Raw genomic sequence first — 7,838 nt, forward strand, 5'->3', positions numbered from 1 at the left:
AGATTCAGGCATCATTACAGAAGAGGGGCCAGAAAGAAGGCCCGAGGTAATGAGGGACAACAAGGAAATGTCATCTTCTGGACACAGCAGCTGCATACATGAACTCAAGACTGTTGCCATAGCATGGACAAAACCTGTGCAAGCGCAAGCAAGACCAAATTCCAGTAAACAGAGGAGTTGGGCACCCAATCCTACCCAAAGACATGGAGCCATTGGTGATTGACAGCTGCTGGGAGAGCAAGAAAGTTTTTTCTAAGAGTGTAGTCCTGGTAAGTTGACCACCCTCCAGTACAAGACCACACATCTAAGAATATTTGTGTAGCACAAATTGGTCTTGATTTTTATTTACTTTATTGTATTTTATTTTTTGGTGGAGCTATGCTCTAATCTTGGGAAGAATATAATTTTTCCTAGTGACTCCACCTTCCTGTGCAGGGTAAATAGACCTTGCTAAAGAAGCATCATTTGGTTATCAATGTGAGGAATTCTCTGCAGAAAGGATCTCTCTTGGTTGGATAGACAGAATGATAGCATATCCCTCATTGTCTCTCCTTCTGACTCGGCTTTTTATCCAGAGAACATATGCAACATAAGTTCCTCTCAAACAAAGTGGAAATGCATAAACTCTGTCCTTCATACTAGGGGGAGGCTCCCAAATAACTTCCTGCACCAATGAAGAAAAGAATTTTGACTGAAAAATGAGTATTTTAAATGTTTTAGACATGCTAGCCAGAGAATATAGAGTTTACTGTCAGGATACAAGTGGAAATGAGTAAGTAAGGATCATCATCATAACATCAAACAGGCCTTACAGAAATAGAGAGACACAACCCACTTCATACCATATCCAAAGTTGCCTGAAAGGTACACACGTAAGTCCTCCATACTCACCAGAGGCTTCATAGTCCACAGCTACCCTCTCTCAACCTGTTTCTCTCATGTTTCTTTCTTTTATCATCTTTCTATCAGTCACTCTTTTAGCATCTTTTTTTTTTTTAGGGGTTAAAGCCTGAGAGAGATCAGAGGAATAGGAACAGCCACAAGCTAACCTCACCTCATTGATACCTCAGCTTCCAAATGCGAGATACTTCCTGTCTACCCATGCCTATATGCCTTGCTGTTCTGCCATCTGATTTGCTCTCTCTGTCCAGCTACATCACTTCCTCTTCCTGTCCAGCTCTGCCACTTCCTGTCTGTCTGTAAAGACCTCCAGACCCTCCATGGTTAACTAGGGTCTAACATCTTATAACATGTGCTCACTCATGGTCCACCATAACTTGTATCTTCTTTGTCTTTGATCTTCTACAGTTACCACTAATCACTTGATCATCCCTGTACTTCTGTATGCAGATGTTTAAGGAAGGGCTGATCATGGTTCAGGTTCTCCATAAAAGGATATTTTCTTCTGAATCCTGCCTAGACCAGATTCTAGCTAGAGGCCCTTCTCAAGTTAATCATCTGTGATGAGCTAGGTGGGGTGTCCCCCAGAAAGGACTGCTTGGCAGAAATAGAGTCACCAGATTTACCTGAGGTCTACATGCTAATCAAAACCTTCTCTGCAAAGTGAATCCTTTGACTTCCTGTTCCGGTCAGTGTAGCTACCTCTTTAAGGCTTTGCATTCCTGTTTCTTTCCATTTTCCCTTCTAATATAACAATTTTCATTTTCCCATCTAAGTGTGCTCTGAAAAACAGAACTTTCACAATAGTTGACACTTTGAAGGATATTATAAGAAGCACATCAACCACTTTTTCAATGGTTTAATCTGAGAAAACAGTCATCATTAAAAGAAGAAAAAATCCAGAAGCATGAATACAAAACCCTAGGAAAATAGTGGCTGGAAGATGAATGGAACTCCATGATGCTTTTTCACTGCTTGCCTTGTGATTTGATGACCTTTTACGGAGTGATTGCTGTACTCTGATTAAAATAGTCACATTACAAACTACAGGAAATTGGACAATTTAAGAAGAAAAAAATCTTTCAAAACTCAGTGGAAGAGAAGTTTTTAACCAAATTAGAAACATTTCTGTCATCAATTTGACAGAACCTTAACCCACCCCCCCCCCCCTCGCCCCCACCCTCTCCACGCCCCACCCCCCCACCCCCAACCCCGATGTTAGGAAACTCACATGTTCCAGACCGTCTACATTATACCTGCCAGGGAGGGAAACATGGATTTCAGTCTCTACGGATCAGAACTGCAAGACAAATTAGAGAATAGAACACTAATAAAAACAAGCTAGGCCAGGCATGGTGGTGCACACCTTTTAGGCCAACATGTAAGAGACAGAAGCGGATAGATCTCTGAGTTTGAGGCTAGCCTAGTCTACAGAGAGAGGTTCAGTACAGCCAGGACTACACAAAGAAACCCTGTCTCTAAAAAACAACAACGAAGAGTAATAAAATATTTCTCCTGTAGTACAAGAGTTATTTAATTATTCATATTCTTTTTTGTTTGGTTTGGGGTTTTTGTTTGTTTGGTTGGTTTTTTGTTTTGTTTGTTTTTAGTTGAGGATCAAACCCAGGGCCTCGTGCATGCTAGGCGAGCACTCTACCACTAAGCTAAATCCTCAACCCAATTATTGTTTTCTTTTTGTTTTTTGGTTTGTTTGTTTGTTTGTTTGTTTGTTTTTGTTTTTTTGAGACAGGGTTTCTCTGTGTAACTTTGCGCCTTTCCTGGAACTCACTTGGTAGCCCAGGCTGGCCTTGAACTCACAGAGATCCACCTGCCTCTGCCTCCCAAGTGCTGGGATTAAAGGCGTGCGCCACCACCACCCGGTGGGTTTTTTTGTTTGTTTGTTTTTGTTTATTTTTTGAGATAGTATCTCTTTGTATAGCCCTGGCTGGCCTTCCCAAGTCACTATGTAGACCAGGCTACATAGTGATCAACTCACAGTGATCTGCCTCTGCCTCTGGAGTACTGGAATTAATATATAACAGAATGATACTGTATGTGATACTGTATCACCACCCCACCTGGCAAATTATTCATGTTCTTTAGATTTACAGCAAGAAGGGAACAATAGAGCTTGGGTAATTTACTTTTAAAGAATATCACAGTGAATCAAAATTATTAAGAAGGACATTGTGCAGAGTCTATATTTTAAATCTAGTGCTGAATGATTTAGAAAGACATTAGAAATGGATCACAAGCTCAGGAGTCACACAGACATTACTTCACATTCTATTTCTACCATTTCCTAGCTATGGGGAACAATTATTTATACTTTGCAAGCCTCACCTGTTAAATATGCATTGTTATGGTTCAAATATGAAATTTCTCCAGAACTTCCTCCCCACCCTTTGGTGTAATATTGGGAGATTGTGGGATGTTTGGAGCACAGGGCATTACCGGGAGATGCAGGCCACTAGGGTTAAATCTTCAGGGTTATAACACAGTTGTGTTTCTGGTCCTGTCTCTGCTTGCTGTCGGCCACAATGGGGGAAGAATCAACCACAGGCTTCTGCTGCTTAGGACCAAACAGCTTTCCCACTGTGCCTTTCCTACCATTGGGAACAAGAGCCAGGATGAGTCTCTCCTTCCTTAAGCTGTTCCTGTCAGGTGTTCTCTCACGGTAGCATAGGGAACTAAGACAAGGATAACATTAGTTTGTGGTGTTGTAAGGATCAGGGAACATTTACAGAGCTCTTCCGTAACAGAAGCTGATTCATAGAAGCATAGGCTATTATGACCTCCTGGCCACTTCCCAAAGGAAGGAGGAGAAAGATGAATGTAAGGGACCCTCCATACTAAAAAGGAAAAGTTACATATGAGGTCTAGTAAAGGTTTCTCACAAATCTATCCCTGTCTGGTTTTCCCCCGGCATGGGTATAAGATGAGCTACTATGGGGAAAAGCAATAAGAAAGGATGGATGCTGCATGATCTCACTAACATGTGGAATATAAAATAGTCAAACTCATAGAAGTAGAGTAGAGCGGTGGTTACCAAAGGAGTCAGGAGATGTTGGGCAAAAAATAAAACCTTATCGTCATAAAATTGAGAACATGCAACATGATGGCAGGAGTTAGTGAAACTGTATCCCTTACTTGAAAACATCTAGAAAAGTGCGTCTGAAGTGTTCTTTCCAAATACAACCATGTACAAATATGTGGTGGTTGGTGTGTTATTTTGACTGCTAGTCATTATACACATACATGTAGATTCAGTCATAATGTGTTATGCCTTGAATGTATACAGTTTTCATTTGTCAGTTCTATCTCATTAAAAGCTTGTGAGATTTCTGCAAGAGAAAAAAATGTATTTTATCACTCTTCAATCTAGTCCATTATGCTTTCATGAAGGTTTAGAGAACTATTACATTGAGGAATTTTGCAATGTAGAAGCCATTTGACTTTAAAACAAAATAATAGAACATTCTTTGGTTGTTTTTTTTTTTTTTTTTTTGACAATACAGCTTAAAGGAGAGGCATCTTCTTTCCTGCCTTGTCTTGTTTCCACAGGTCTGGGGGCTCCTTCCCATAGGGGACCACAAAATAGGCCTCTCAGCTGCCCTGGGTTGTGTCATATAAGATGCAGACAGGATGGGAGCGATACTCTCAACAGTGTTCCTAAGCAATGGGGAAAACACAGGCCTGGCACTTCTACATGTGAGAAAGATCAATGGCCTCCTCCATCCTGGACTACAGTTGGCAATCCAGAAGTCTTCTTTCAGACTGCCAATGGCTGGGCAGAGAACAAAAAACAGATGTATTGTCAAAGGCTCTCCAAGCCTAAGCATGGTGTGAAGGTGGTAAACCTCCCCATCTCCCCACACAAGCACTACAGACAAGAGCCCCTTGAGGCTTTGGGAATATGATATTTGGACCCTTGAAAGGAAGCACCTCCTTGTACTTTCTTGCCAACCTTTAAGGCAGAAAGGAAGTCAGGTACAGAGTAATTTTGATTTAGAAAAACATTATTTTCTCTGAAATGTTATTGTTTAAAGTAATAGCAAGAAAACTATGGTTTCAAGTGACATTTCCTTCAAATGGTATAAAAAGCTGACAGTTGTGTTGGCTGGAGAGGCAAGATGCTCATTCCATTCCCACCAACCATCCTTGGAGCAGAGAGCATTCTATCTTTTACTACTGGCTGACATCTGCTGGACATCTGCTGCCAAGCAGCCTCAGCCCTTCAGAACTCAGGAGAAAAGAGCCAAAGGAGCTGCCGAATCCCCAGATGACTCTTCAGCAAGAACAACAGACACGGGTCTGCCCCTTGTCTACAGAGACCTTCCTCATGCCCCAAAGAGCAGCCAGTGCAGGTAATAAGCAACACTATGGTACCCGCAGCTTACAATGAAACCATAGGTAACAGCAGTCCCCATCAGCCTGCAAGCAGGTGAGAGACCTGCCTCCAGGCTGCACCACCACCCTTGCCACCCACTGGACTCTGTCCCTCCAAAACCCACTCTGCACCAAACTCCATGCACCTAAACATTCTCCCACAACCCCAGTAGACTACATAGGTGCAGGTGCAAACCACACCAGTTGGAAAAACATCCAACAACTGAAAGAGCAATATGGCACCACCAGAACCTAATGACCCTACAACAGCAAGACCTGAACATTCCAATGCAGCTGAAACACAAGAAAACAACCTTAAAATAACTTCATGACAATAATAGAGGCACTTAAAGAGGAAATGAAAAATTCTCTTAAATCAAGGAAAAGACAAACAAAAAAATTAAAAGAAATCAATAAATCCCTTAAAGAAAGCCAAGAACTCACTTGGTAGCCCAGACTGGCCTCCAACTCACAGAGATCCACCTGCCTCTGCCTCCCAAGTGCTGGGATTACAGGCATGTGCCACCTCCAGGAAAGGCGCAAAGCTACACAGAGAAACCCTGTCTCGAGAAAAAAAAAAAAAAAGCCAAGAAAAAAATCAAACAGGTGGAGCAAACAGTTCAAGACATTAAAATAGCAAACAACCCAATTAAAAAGTGGGGTACAGATTTAAAGAGAATTCTCAATAGAAAGATCTCAATTACCAGTGAAATCCTTAAAGAATTGTTCAACATCTTTAGCCATCAGGGAAGTACAAATCAAGATGACTCCGATGTGCGGTCTTACACCTGTCAGAATGGTTAAGATAAAAAATGCTAATGACATCTGATTTTGGAGAGGATGTGGAGTAAGGGGAACACTCCTCCACTGCTGGTGGGAGTGCAAACTTATACAGACACTTTGGAAATCAGTATGGCAGTTTCTCAGAAATTTGGGAATCAATCTCCCCCAAGACCCAGTTATACCAATCTTGGGCATATACCCAAAGGATGCTCAATCATACCACAAGGATACTTACTCAAATATGTTCATAGCAGCATTATTTGTAATATCCAGAACTTGGAAACAACCTATATGAGCAACTGAAGAAAGGATAAAGAAAATGTGGTATGTCTACCCAATAGAGTATTACTCAACATTAAAAAACAATGACATCAAGCTCCCATCCACCCCGGAACTCCCATCTAGACCAGAGAGACCAGAGGAAGTCCCATCTGGACAAGAGACCAGAGGAACTCCCATCTGGATAAGAGGAGCTCCCATCTGGACAAAATAAGGAGACCCCAGGGACTTCCTGAGACTCAGAGTCCACCCCCCAACTCCTATCCGGCAAGCATTCTCATCTGGACCAGCGCTCCCATCTGGCCCAGAGCTTACATCTGGACCAGAGAGAGGCTCCCTAAATCTGTCAACTCTCTCTGGACCAAGTACACTGATAAGACCAAGAATGAACCCAAGAGGAGATGGGCAGACGTCAAGGCAGAAGTACATACAACAAAATAAGGAGCAATACAGCATCAACAGAACCTAGCGCTTCTCCAACAGCTAGACCTGAACATCACAGAATGGAAGAAGAAGAAGAAGAAGAAAACAACCTTATAAGTAACATCATGAAGAGGCTAGAGCATTATAGAAGAAATCAAAAATAAAGTAGAGGAACAGACAAACAAAAAATGGGAAGAACGCTATAAAAAGCTAGAGGAAAGGACAATTAAAGCAGAAGAAAACAATAAGTCCTTGAAAGAAAATCATGAAAAAGCAAGGGAGACAGTCCAAGACCTGAAGAGGGAAATAGAAAAAATGAAGAAGACACTAGCAGAAGGAATGTTGGAAATAGAAAATCTGAGTAAACAAACAGGAACTTCAGAGGCAAGTATAACCAACAGAATGCAAGAGATGGAAGAGAGGATCTCTAGTGTTGAAGATACGGTAGAAGAAATAGATTCATCAGTCAAAGAAAACACTAAAACCAACAAAGTCATGACCCAAAATGTCCAAGAAATTCAGGATACCATGAAAAGACCAAACCTATGAATAATAGGGATAGAGGAAGGAGAAGAATACCAACTCAAAGGCACAGAAAATATATTTAACAAGATCATAGAAGAAAACTTTCCAAACTTAAAGAAGGAAATGCCTATGAAGATACAAGAAGCCTATAGAACACCAAACAGACTAGACCCCCCAAAAAAGTCCCCTCACCACATAATAATTAAACAACTAAATGTACAGAATAAAGAAAGAATATTAAGGGCAGCAAAGGAAAAAGGCCAAGTGACTTATAAAGGCAAACCCATCAGAATAACACCCGATTTCTCAATGGAGACTTTGAAAGCCAGAAGGACCTGGACAGATATAATGGAGACACTAAGAGACCATGGATGCCAGCCTAGACTAATATACCCAGCAAAACTTTCAATCATCATAGATGGAGTGAACAAGACCTTCCAAGACAAAACCAGATTTAAACAATACTTATCCACAAACCCAGCCCTACAGAAAGCACTAGAAGGAAAATTCCAACCTAAGGAAGGAAGATACACCCATGA

Source organism: Onychomys torridus, chromosome 9, assembly GCF_903995425.1.
Source record: "Onychomys torridus chromosome 9, mOncTor1.1, whole genome shotgun sequence".
NCBI classification, from domain to species: Eukaryota; Metazoa; Chordata; class Mammalia; order Rodentia; family Cricetidae; genus Onychomys; species Onychomys torridus.